The sequence below is a fragment of the Bison bison genome, unplaced genomic scaffold, assembly GCF_000754665.1.
Source record: "Bison bison bison isolate TAMUID 2011002044 unplaced genomic scaffold, Bison_UMD1.0 scf7180017864309, whole genome shotgun sequence".
NCBI classification, from domain to species: domain Eukaryota; kingdom Metazoa; phylum Chordata; class Mammalia; order Artiodactyla; family Bovidae; genus Bison; species Bison bison.
The window spans coordinates 6,800,732-6,814,360 of record NW_011494881.1 but is presented as its reverse complement, the minus strand read 5'-3'; the positions used below and the strand labels follow the sequence as shown (position 1 = coordinate 6,814,360).

The window sequence follows — 13,629 nt, the reverse complement described above, 5'->3', positions numbered from 1 at the left end:
AAAATAAAAACCCCTCCTTTCCCTGTTTCGTATATTAGGTAGTCTCAGTGAGGATTTACCTATAAACAAGAAAAAAGCATAAGTCTTTTTATAATTTTTTTCTCTTATCAATGTTGAATATCTTTCATGTGATAATTATTTAATACATGGCAGTTATCATAAAATTTCTCAATGACATAATTTGAGAATTAAGCAGGAAATTTTAAAAAACTGCATTAAACATTAATCAGTTTAAAAAATACTGTATTTGTGAAACTTACTAGCTAATCATTTAAAGGGAACATTCCTTTCATTGTGCTTTTAAAATCCATTTACTTCTGAAAGAAGCCTGTATTTGCTTAAAAATGGAAGAGCCTTAGATAAGCCTGTGATGGTAGAAATTATTAGCCTTTAACAGTTAATTTTAAGTCTTGTTTTTGAGGAGACAATGCAGGCAATCATATTAGTAACACAGAACAAAAGGAAAGCACTGATGTGGTAATGTATAATAATGAGCTATAGGATTATTTGTATGAATTTAAACTTTTCTGCTCTGATCTACTTCACATTTCACTTTTAGAAAAGAAGAAAGGTGGCATTAGATAATCTCAGTGCAATCTAACTGCTAGGATATAGTTCTATGAAGATGCCTAAAACTTAAAAAAGTCAGTCAGCTTGTTCCTGAAACAAAAATCAAAGAACTCAGGGAATACAAAGATTTCCTTAGCATTAGACTACCTTCACCACACAGTTACGGCAAGTCGCTTCCTCCTTGTTTTATTAGTTTCCTATTGTCTCTGTAATAAATTACCATAAAATTCGTATTTTTAAACAACACATATTCTCCTACAGTTCTGGAGGTCAGAAATTTAAAATGAGTCTCACTGGGCTAAATAAACTCAAGGTTTTGGTCTTCTAGAGGCTCTGAAACAAGAATCCTTCCTTACACTGTTCCGCTGCTAGACCCCTCCTCCTTTCCTTGGCTCATGACCTCTTTCCCACATCACATTTGCCACTGACTTTCACTTCCTGCTCCCTTATTATAAGGACCCTTGTGGTTATAGCAAAGCCATATATATACTCCAAAATAATCTTCCCCAAAATTTAAGAGTAACAGGTTTAAGAGTAGCAAGGATTTGTGACTCAGCAGTGAGGTGTGCAACTATTATACACTGTATTCAAGTCTCTGGAACTAATGAAACTACATGTTTCACCTTCTGCTAGTTCATGCCTAAAGGCTTTTTCTACTTGATAACATGTAACAGTAATAAAAGGCAACCTTCTGGTTTAATGCTATTATGAACCAATCACAGACACTGGATTCAAAAAATACTTCACTGCATTCTACATCCAATAAGGCCCAAGGACAAATAGTTACATATTTTCAGTATTTTCAGCTGTATAGGCATAATGAAAAACAATGAACAATATATCTGCTCAATGTTTGCTGCATGTTCTATACTAGCTTGTAACATATATAACCTATAAAAACCCTATTTTAAAAAAATTATTGCAACTCTTGCCATTTTACAGTATCCTGATATTACTACAGTTTTGTATAAGTATTAGTAATTAATAAGTATTAGAAATTATTGGATTAACATTATACAGATTACGAATAGGTATTATTTTCTTAATTTGTAAATAAGTTGTAAGAAACTTTAGATACTATCAACCCACAGTCGCAGTAGTGTTCAGCATGACAGAAAGTCTATTCCAGATGAGAGCAATCAAGAATGTAGGGCTTCCTCTATTCCCAAATCCCAATTGAGGATTATGCTAATAGGCGGGGCAGTCCACCTGCATTTCTCCTACTTCCATTTCTGTGATGCAGAAGCTCTGTAAGAAGAAAGAGCAGCTGAGAGCTCTGGGCTTCACTTCTTCCAGCCAGCCCCAACTCCCACTCATAGGATGAAGTTCTACCACAGCAGGCAAGCCAAGAATGCTGGGATCCCAACTACCCTGGCTCCAGCTTGCTCATAGATTTAAAGTTTCCACAACAGAAGCAGCCCAGAAGACCAAGTAATAGTATCATTACAAGAAAAGGGACCACTATCTTCACTCTCTGCTCCAGGGCAATGGCAGACGTTTAGCCTGGGGTAAAGGCAGGACACAAGAAGACAGAAAGCTCCAAAGTGCTCCCCAAGGGAAGTGACTTTATTTGGGACACAGTGTGGGAAAGTTAATAGTGAGGGAACTACAGGAGATAACAGAGATTTTGGTAGTAAGCAATTAAGGCACTGGTAAATCTTTGAGAGTAACAAGCTAACCCATAGAACAGCTAGAATTTTACAAGGGAGAACCAGGGGGAAAAGCAGCTAAAAAGAGTCCTGGGTTTAGAAAGCAACCTCAAAGACTGCTGCAAAATTACCCCTGCAGTGAGGCCCAAATTTAATCATATCGGCCTGTGGAAGAATTTATGCTACAGGCATTACTGATAACAGAGCAAATAGCAGAAGCTAATACATGATATCTATAGAGGGAGACAGTTTGACAGAACAGAGAAAGAAAGAGCCAAAGAGAGCCTTGCTAAAACCACCATCACCCTAGGATGATTCTGTGCATGTCAAAGACTGACTTCTGAGGAACAGTATCAATAGCTATACACTACAGGGAAAATTGTTTTTGTTGTTGTTTAGTCTCCAAGTCATGTCCAACTCTTTTGTGACTCCATGGATTGTAGCCCAGCAGGCTCCTCTTCCTGTCCATGGGATTTCCTAGGCAAGAATACTGGAGTAGGTTGCCATTTCCTTCTCCAGGGAATCCTCCGACCCAAGGACTGAACCTGGTCTCCTGCACTGCAGAAGGATTCTTTACTGCTGAGCCACCACAGAAGCCCACAGGGAAAAAAGACTTCACTACAATGGTCTAATCAAGCCACTAAACAAATAAACAAGCAAATAACAACAGCCAATTCAGTGAATGTGTCAGAACTAGGGGTGGACTTATATTCTCAGTTGCTACAATGTGTTATCTAAAATGTCCAATTTTTACTACATATAAAATAGATAACTGACAAGGACTTGAGCACAGGGAACTCTACTCAGTACTCTGTAACGATCTATATGGGAAAATCTAAAAAAGAGTGAATATATGTATATGTAAAATTGATTCACTTTGCTATTCAGCAGAAACACAACACTGTAAATCAACTATACTCCAAAAAAATTAATTTCAAAAATGTCCAGTTTTTGGCAAAAAATTATATAAGACATGCAAAGAAACAGAAAAGTATGCTCCCTACACAGGAAAAAAGAGCAAGCAACAGAAACTGTCTTTGAACAATGTTCAGATGTTGGACTTAACAGGTAATGACTTTGAAACAACTATTATAAATATGTCTACAGAGTTAAAGGAAAAAATGCTTTAAAAACATAAAGGAAGCTGGGCTTCCCTGGTGGCTCAGTGGTAAAAATCCACCTGCCGGATCAGGAGACATGGGTTCGATTCCTGATCTGGAAAGATCCCACATGGCACAGAGGAGCAACTGAGCCCATGCACTGTAATGATCGAGCCTATGCCTGAGAGCCGGGGAGCCGTAACTACTGAGCCCAAGCACCCCAGAGCCGTGCTCCACAACACAGAGAAGCACACTGCAGCAAAGAGGAGCTCCTGTGTGCCCAACTAGAGAAAAGCCCATGAAGCAACACAGACCAGGCTCGGCCAAAAACAATTAATTTAAGTAAACAATGAAAATATCCTGTCAAATATACAATATCAATAAGATAAAAAATTATTTTAAATAGTGGAAATTTAGGAGTTGAGAAGTATGATGACCAAGAAGAAAAATTCATCCCAGAGACTCAACAGTAAATATAATATAAATTAGAAGAAATATCGGAAACTTGGATATAGATGGAGACTGTACAATCTGAAGAACACAGAGAAAAAATAATGAATACATATTAACAGTCTCAGAGAAAACGGAAAAGCACAAAAAAACAGCAACATGAAAAGAAAGAAGAAAACTTTTTTCACAGAAGTAGAGAAAGGAAGAGAAAATATAATCAAAGAAATAATGGCTAAAAACTCCCCAAATTGGGCTACAACAATCTACATTTCCAAGAAGCTCAACATATTCCATGCAGGAACGCATTAAGAAATATCATACATATACAAGACATATCAACAGTAAATAGCTTGAAAACAGCAAGAGAAAAACAACTTCTCACTCACAAGGAAATCCCAAAAAGGTTAACAGCAGATTTTTCATCAGAAATAATGAAGGCTAAAAGAAAGTGGAATGACATATTCAAAGTGCTGAAACCAAAAATATATGTCAACCAAGAATCTGATAGTCAGAGGACTTCCCTGGTAGTTCAAATGTTGAGACACTGAGCTTTCACTCTGGGGGCACAGGTTAATTTCTTGGTCAGGGAACTAAGATTCCACATGCCATGCAGCACAGCCAAATAAAAAATAATCTTATATTCAGTAAAATCATCTTTCAAATAAATACATTCCCAGATAAACAAAAATTGAAAGAATTCACTGCTGGCAGACCTGCCTTATAAGAAATAAAAAAGGAAACTATTCAGGTTGAAAGTATATGACCCCAAAAGTAATTCAAATCCACATTAAAGAACCAAAGGACTTCAGTAAAGGTAATTATGTGGCTATAAAATATAGTATAAATGCATACTTCTTCACTTAACTATTTAAAAAGCAGTTATATAATATGTACATAGTTGTATTATTGAGCCCTTAACATTTAGGAAAGTAGTATATTCAACAATAACAGCATAAAATAAGTAAGTAGGAGCAAAGTTGCATTGGAGTAAGGAAATGATAACAAAAATTACTTGAATTTAAATAAAGGAAGACAGCAAGTGGTAAGTAAGAAGATTCAATATAAGAAATTCTATAAAAAATATACTTGCTTCCATTCTTCTCTCTGCATAAAATTACATAAAGTAATCATTACCACACTACTAGGTTTTAACATATACAGCTATAATACAAATAACAACAGCACAGAAGGGGTGGAAGAAATCAAGCTAAATTTGAGAATACTTTGATGTTTCACTGAAATTTAGTGTAAATCTTAACTACTTAACTACTTTGGCAAGTTACCTATGGTAACCCCTAGAGCACCCAGTAAGAAAATAATTTAAAAAAAATAGTGAAAATAATCATCAGAGGAATTGAAAGGTTACACTAGAAAATACTCACATAATGCAAAAGAAAGCAGCAGAGAGTAAACAGAAGAAAAGGAACATAGGACATCACAAACTAGGCCATAAAGCTAGAATCAATAAATTTAGAAGGATTGAAACCACAGAAAATATATTCTCTGGACTTGTGGACACAGCAGGGGAAGGACTGCTGCTGCTGCCGCTAAGTCACTTCAGTCGTGTCCGACTCTGTGCGACCCCACAGATGGCAGCCCACCAGGCTCCCCCATCCCTGGGATTCTCCAGGCAAGAACACCGGAGTGGGTTGCCATTTTCTTCTCCAATGCATGAAAGTGAAAAGTGAAAGTGAAGTCACTCAGTCGTGTCCGACTCTCAGCGACTCCATGGACTGCAGCCCACCAGGCTCCTCCATCCATGGGATTTTCCAGGCAAAAGTACTGGAGTGGGATGCCATTGCCTTCTCCAGGGGAAGGACAGGGTGAGGCAAATTGAGAAAGTAGCATTGACATTATACACTATCATGTGTAAACAGATAGCTAGTGGGAAGCTGCTATATAACACAGAGAGTTCAGCTTGGTGACGACCTAAAGGGGTGAGACTGGGGTGCGGGTGGGGATATATGTACATTTATAGCTGATTCATGTTGTTGTACAGCAGAAACTAACATAACATTGTAAAGCAATTATTCTTCAATTAAAAAAAATAAAGTGTGTTTTCTGACCACAAAAAATAAAATTTGGAATAAGAAACAGAAGGAAATCTGGGGATTCACAAATTTATGGAAATTAAATAAACTTCTAAATAATCAATAGAACAAAGAAGAAATCACAAGGGAAATGAGAAGATACTTTGAGATGAATGAAAATGAAGATAAAACATAACAAACTTATAGAATGTAGCTAAAGTGATGCTCTGATGGAAACTCTCAAATCAATAACCTAACCTTCCCCCTTAAGGTTACACAGTATATGATTCTATTAGAGAAATGTCCAGAGTAGGTGAATCCATTCAGGAATTATACTGTTGGTTACCTAGAACTGGAAGGATTGAGGGGGAAATGGTTATGGGGTTTGATGATTGTGGTGACGACTAGGGTGATGGCTGTACAACTCTATGGGTATACTAAAAAGTAATTATATACTCTAAATGAGTGGACTGTATGTTTTTTAATTATAATTCAATAAGCTGTTAAAAACACTCAAATAAATAAATACAGATAGTACATTTCATCAATACTAAGACTTTTTTTCACATGCTAACACCTATGAAATAAAAATGGACCTACCTTCAATGGAATTTCACACAGCAAAGCAGTAATTGTGACACAGTTGTCACTGCCTGTACAATCAAGAACTTGACTTTCTCTTCATGGAGTATCTGTCACTTCAACCTCTCTATTTCCTTAAACAAATCACTGAATGCTCATTGTAAGAAGAAATATGAGTACTTTTGCTGTATGGACATTCCACTGACACTAAACTCAAGAAAGCGCCAACCTAGAGATTATCATACTGAGTGAAGTAAGTCAGAGAAAGACAAAATACTGTATGATATCATTTACATGCAGAATCTAAAAAAAGGTACAAATGAAATTGTTTACAAAACAGAAACAGACTCACGGACATAGAAAACAAACTTTACCAAAGCAGAATGGGGGAGGGATAAATTAGGAGTATGAGATTAACAGATATACACTACCATATGTCAAAAAGATAAACAACAAGGATTTATTCAATTGCAATATAGAAATCTATATTTGGTATCCTGTAATAACCTATAATAGAAAAGAATAAAAAAATTACATGTATAACTGAATCAATTCGCTGTATACATGAAACTAATACAGTATTGTAAATCAACAATATTTCAATAAAAAAAGAAAAGAAAGTGCCAGCATCAAAAGGTATAGAACATGTGTCAAGAACGTGAAAGAAAACTCCAGAGACAATAGTGGAAAATTTTCTAAAAACACAGGATGACACTGTATAGAAAAACATGGATTCCATAACTCTGGGTACAAAAAATGATTCACAGGGATTGGGCTCTGAATATAAAGAAGTTTAAGGTTACCTTAAGAAATTCATTTCACTTATGTATTCCTCTTTATGTATGAGATATAATTTTTAAACATCTAAAGAAAATTTTCAATGAGGATAAAATAAAATTTTGTTTGATAAAGCATTATATCATAGTTTAATCATTTTTTAAAATGCTATGTAAAATAATGGTATATAACTAATGGCATCTTAGAGGTGATGAAATACGGCATATTAGTAACAACAATCAGTGTGAGTGGACTAAACTCATCACTTAAGAGGCTGAAATCATCATCTTGATAACTTAGTTCCTATAATGCATAGAGTTCAAGGTTGATTTGCCTAATTCTAAAATTAATATTAAATCCTAGACTTACTGAAAGGTTTTTAAATCAAGAAATGAATTACCAAAATCCTTAGTAGGGAAATTCTTCAGAACCTATTATTACTAACAATAAACCAGATTTTTTAAGAGGACACGTTTATCCTGCAACCTGGGCAAGAGGGGCAAATTTTTATAATACCAAAATGACTTCATTTAAAAGGATTCTAGGATCGAGAGATTCTGTAAGAAAGATTCTATGGTAGTTTTATTTTGTGCAGAAATAAATGCAATTTTAAAAAACAAATTATAAGTCATTTTTTCCTTTGTTTTCTTCTCAGGATCAAAGATTGATTACTCTTTATTTCAATCTTCTTTTTCCCCTTTGAAAATTTTCACTCTGATAGTACATGTCATTTTAAGAGTCTTAACATTTTCTGCATTCCCTTAAGAGGCTTATTTAAAAGTTGACCTGATCATCTAGTGTGTGCTTCAATTAAAAGTTAAGAACCTAGCGAGATAAGACAAAACAACCAGTGCAATCGCTCCCCAAATTAGACAGATTTCTGTTCATTCATAAATTCTCTTAATTCCTATGACAACTCTCAATTTAAATTTTCATTTTTCAGATAAGAAAGCTGAACTTCAGAAACCTTGTGACTAAATTAGTCACTTAAAAAGTGTGTGTGGGGAGAGACTCAGCACTCAAACAAATCCTACACCCTTATTTTCATTCTTCATAAATTCTTCAACTTAATGTGCTAGAAAAGAACTGATTTGATACAAAAATGCACAGATACAGTCAAATCAAAGTAGATATTTTCATTCCCTCCATAAAATTTTCAACTGAGCTCCTTTTTCAATAAGTAGGAATCCATACTGTCCTATACTTTCTCTGGGTCTCTGTATCTGTGTCTCAGTTTTCTTATCTGTAAATTTCTTAGGAAACCTCAGAGCTGACAAGACAACTATACATAGCAGAAGGAAAGCTATTTTAATTTGGAAAGCCCTGAAATCCTAACCAAAGTAATCCACACAAACAGTTCTTAAAAACATAAAATCATCAGAATTTAAAAAAAAATACTTTTTAATACAGAATTTAAAACAAATCTGTAATGTTAGAAGCAGATTAATGACAGTCTGTGGCTAGAAGCAGAAAAGAGCTTAACTGCAAAGAGGCACAAGGGAACTTTTGGAGCAATGAAAATATTCTATGTGATTGTGATGGTGATTACAAAGATTTATATGCTTGTCAAAACTCAGCAATTGTACACTTAGGCTTAATTCATCACGTGGTAAATTTTTTTTCAATAAAATTGATTTAAGAAGGAACGGAGAAGACAGAATCAAGGCCAGCTGCTTTAGAAGAGTTCTCCACAAAGGAACGATCTCTTGAGTACCACTCTGCTAACATCTACTGGTTTTTGGAAAAGTGTTTGACAAGCATATTTAAATCATAAGAAATAAAGAAATGTTAATTCATAGAAGTTCATTTGAAGAACCACAGAATGTTAGACAACTCTGTTTCAATCATAATTGATTAATAAGTATCAGAAATACAGGATGAGAAGGTCATGAAGTAGTGCCTTACCAATTTTACAGAGAGAATTGGAAGTACTTGGAAATGGACTATAATCCTGAACATTCAGTTTTAATACCCTAGCTATAAGACTCTGCAATTTTCTAAAAGCACATTTGAAAAGAAAATTATTTTAAAAATTATTTAAGGGTAAGATTGAAAAGCACTCAAGGGTTTTAAGAGTCCAAGCAGCTCTAAGCTACAGACTGCTAGTTTATGACTTAAAATACCTAAACATAATGATTAATGCAGATCTTGTGCTTCTTGCATATTTTGGACCTAGCAATACAGAGAGGTCATCCAAAAAAAGAAAAAGCTCATATTTCAACTTCAGAGACTGTGGCAAGCCTTGATTTTACCATTAATTAGTAATGTCCAAAATCACTGCAGATTGTGACCGCGGCCATGAAATTAAAAGACACTTGCTCCTTAGAAGAAAAGTTATGACCAACCTAGACAGCATATTAAAAAGAAGAGACATTACTTTGCCAACAAAGGTCCGTCTAGTCAAAGCTATGGTTTTCCAGTAGTCATGTATGGATGTGAGAATTGGACTATAAAGAAAGCTGAGCACCAAAGAATTGATGCTTTTTTTTTTTTTTCACTCTTTAAAAAAACTTTATTTTAATTGGAGGATAATTGCTTTGCAAGGTTTTGTTGGTTTCTGCCATATATCAACATGAATCAACCATAGGGATACATCTGTCTTCCCCCCTTCAACCTTCCTCCCACCTCCCACCCCATCACATCCCTCTAGGTTGTCACAGAGCATGGGATTGAACTCCCTGAACCAAAGAGCAAATTCCCACTGGCTATTTTACATATGGTAATGTATATGTTTCAATGCTACTCTCTCAATTCATCCCACCCATTCCTTCCCCCACTATGTCCACAAGTCTGTTTATGTCAGCATCTCTGTTGCTGCCCTACAAATAAGTTCATCAGTATCATTTTTCTAGATCCCATATATGTGCATTAATATATGATATTTGTTTTTCTCTTTCTGACTTGCTTCACTCTGTATAACAGGCTCTAGATTCATCCACTTTACTAAAACTGACTCAATTTCTTTCCTTTTAATATTCCATTGTATGTATGTACCACATTTTCTCATCCATTCATCTGTTGATGAACATCTGGGGCTTCTTCCATGTCCTGACTATTGTAAATAGTGCTGCAGTGAACACTGGGGTACATGTATCTTTTTAAATTTTAGTTTCCTCAGGGTATATGCCTAGTAGTGGGAATTGATGCTTTTCAACTGTGGTACTGAAGACTCTTGAGAGTCCCTTGGACAGCAAGGAGATCCAATCAGTCAATCCTAAAGGAAATCAGTTCTGAACATTCATTTTAAGGACTGATGCTAAAGCTGAAGTTCCAATAGGTTGGCCACCTGATGTGAAGAACTGATTCATCTGAAAAGACCCTGATGCTGGGAAAGACTGAAGGCAGGAGAAGGGGACAACAGAGGATGAGATGGCTGGATGGCATCACTGACTCAATGGACTTAAGTTTGAGTAAACTCCGGGAGTTGGTGATGGACAGGGAAGCCTGGCGTGCTGCAGTCCATGGGGTTGCAAAGATTTGGGCACAACTGAGCGGCTGAACTGAACTAACAGCTGAGACTACGTTTAATCTGGATGAAATGTAGAAAGTCTAGTCTTGTTGGACTTTTCCTATTAAATATCAGTGTTTTTTAAAGGGAAAAGAGCTACAAAAAAAAGGTACTTTTAATTTCAAACCCTCTCCTAATTTTATTCTAGTTATTCTAGAATAAATTTATTTATTTATTCTAGAATTTATTTATTCTTGTTAATATAAACTTCAAGAAATGAAAGACGTCAGTCTGGACTGTTTCTATGCTGGGAAGTTTTAGAGCTTCTATAACTCATTGGTGAGAAAAAAGATTACTTATTTTTGATGAAGATATTTGCCTCTGATACCTGCAATAGGCTATTAAAATAATAATCTTTGAAACATAAGACATGTTCCAAGAAATAACTTTCCAGAAGGAGCAGGCATAAACCAGAACAAAAAGCTAATAAATTTCTCCTTTCCCTTTCCTCTTACTCATTGCACTGTTCCATTATCTCTCATCTTTTGTAAGTAGCTCTAATGAAACCATTTCTAGATTTTGCAACATTTTACAGACAAAACTTCATTTTATAGACAAAACTTTTAACTAACACCTTTCTAAACTATGAGACAACTTAACTCATTAACTATAGTATGCTATCAATAATAGAAATTTTTATAGACCGATTTTATTTGGGCAAAGCACAGTATTTTCATTAACACCTTTGTTCTCTGTGCCCTAATATCTAATTGTTCCTAAAGACAAAAACCACATCTACATAACTCAATTTTTATGCCATCCTACAACTTTGTGGTCATCAATGAATCCATAGTGTGACTACTAGTCAAAGTAAGTATTTACAATGAACTTGTGCTATACAGAAACTCAGACTATCCCGATAAACACCATTCTCTCCATGAAGCCAAAAAGTAATATAAATCAACTTTGAACTTTATAGCAACTATGCTCTCTTAGTTACTCTAGATAGACTATGCCCCATTTTTTCAATTAAAAATATTAAAACTATAACTCAAAATCTATTTAAGGAAAGGCAAATTATTTAAATTCAAATTACAATGATTCCCTACTGCATACTTCCTTCATGAAAAGATAAAATTTACTTAAACAGTTTACAGCTTAAGCAGTGCATGTAAGAACTATTAGTCCAGTTGGTGAAGAGAAAATATTTGAATACATGTGCTATAGCATGTTAGGCCACCTTTCAGCTACCAGACCAAGAATATACACAGCTTCCAAAATAACTAGAATTCCTAGCTATCTAAAACATTAAGTTGCTACATTATAACAAGGAAAAAAAATACTACATCTACATGTAATTCCACTCTTAATCAGCAACCATCTCCCCTGAAGTTTTTTGATATCTTGAAGTAACCAGCTCCTTCCTTGGTCACAATTATATACTATCCATTAAAGTGAATAATGGACTACCTGGCAAGGCAGAAACTGGCTCAATTATGACAACATAACAAAGAAAAGAGAAAGTGAACTGGAACAGATTTCTACAATGCCCGGACTCCTTAAATCATTCAGTGGAAGAGAAAGCCACAGGGCAGGGAAAGGCAAAGTATATGGGAAGTCAACATTATGTATATGTGAGGTAGGTGCCTGGGGGAAACAAGATTGCTCTTAAGAACAGAAAAATCTAACAATTCAACCTCAACTATTTTGCTTACTTACGGATGGTAAACGGCTAATTTCAGAGAAGGAACTTAAGAATTTAGGTTCTCTACAAGGTTTTTCTTTTACTTTGTTTATGAAGGGGTGCTTGTGTGCTTAGTTGCTCAGTCGTGTCTGACTCTTTGCAACCCCATGGTCTGTAGCCCACCAGGCTCCTCTGTCCATGGGATTTTCCAGGCAAGAATACTGTAGTGGGTGGCCATTTCCTTCTCCAGGGGATCTTCCCAGCCCAGGATTGAACCTGGCTTTCCTGAAATTATCTTAGATCTCTTAAGCCTTTCTTTCTGTTCTCTTCTCTCTCAGATGGTATGAAAGTGAAAATGAAGTTGCTCAGTCGTGTCTAACTCTTTGCGACCCTGTGGACTGTAGTCCACCAGGCTCCTCCATCCTTGGGATTCTCCAGGCAAGAATACTGAAGTGGGTTGCCATTTCCTTCTTCAGGGGTTCTTCCCGACCCAGGGATAGAACCCAGGTCTCCCGCATTGCAGGCAGATGCTTTAACCTCTGAGCCACCAGGGAAGCCCAGATGGTATGACTCAGTCATATAAGCCAAAAACTTAATTGAACTATATATGAAGATACCTGAACAAAAGTAATAGCCTTTTGACTGTCTCTTTACCTCCAGTCTTATTCTCTCTCAAGACAGCTGGGCTGGATGAAGCACAAGCTGGAATCAAGATTGCTGGGAGAAATATCAATAACTTCAGATATGCAGATGACACCACCCTTATGGCAGAAAGCGAAGAAGAACTAAATAGCCTCTTGATGAAAGTGCAAGATGAGAGTGAAAAAGTTGGCTTAAAGCTCAACATTCAGAAAACGAAGATCATGGCATCTGGTCCCATCACTTCATGGGACATAGATGGGAAATGGTGACAGACTCTATTTTGGGGCGCTCCAAAATCATTGCAGATGGTGACTGCAGCCATGAAATTAAAAGACGCTTACTCCTTGGAAGAAAAGTTATGACCAACCTAGATAGCATATTCAAAAGCAGAGACGTTACTTTGCCAACAAAGGTCCATCTAGTCAAGGCTATGCTTTTTCTAGTGGTCATGTATGGATATGAGAGTTGGACTGTGAAGAAAGCTGAGTGCCAAAGAATTGATGCTTTTGAACTGCAGTGTCGGTGAAGAGTCTTGAGAGTCCCTTGGACTGCAAGGAGATCCAAACAGTCCATCCTAAAGGAGATCAGTCCTGGGTGTTCATTGGAAGGACTGATGCTGAAGCTGAAACTCCAATACTTTGGCCACCTCATGCGAAGAGTTGACTCATTGGAAAAGACCCTGATGCTGGGAGGGATT

General features: G+C 36.1%; 1 protein-coding gene across 1 annotated transcript in view; it reads right to left on the bottom strand.

Annotated features, from left to right (window-relative positions):
• MCU (mitochondrial calcium uniporter) overlaps positions 1–13,629 on the bottom strand; it is a gene marked incomplete at its 5' end in the record, with an annotated part of 179,731 nt that overhangs the window by 110,112 nt on the left and 55,990 nt on the right. The window lies entirely within an intron of this gene.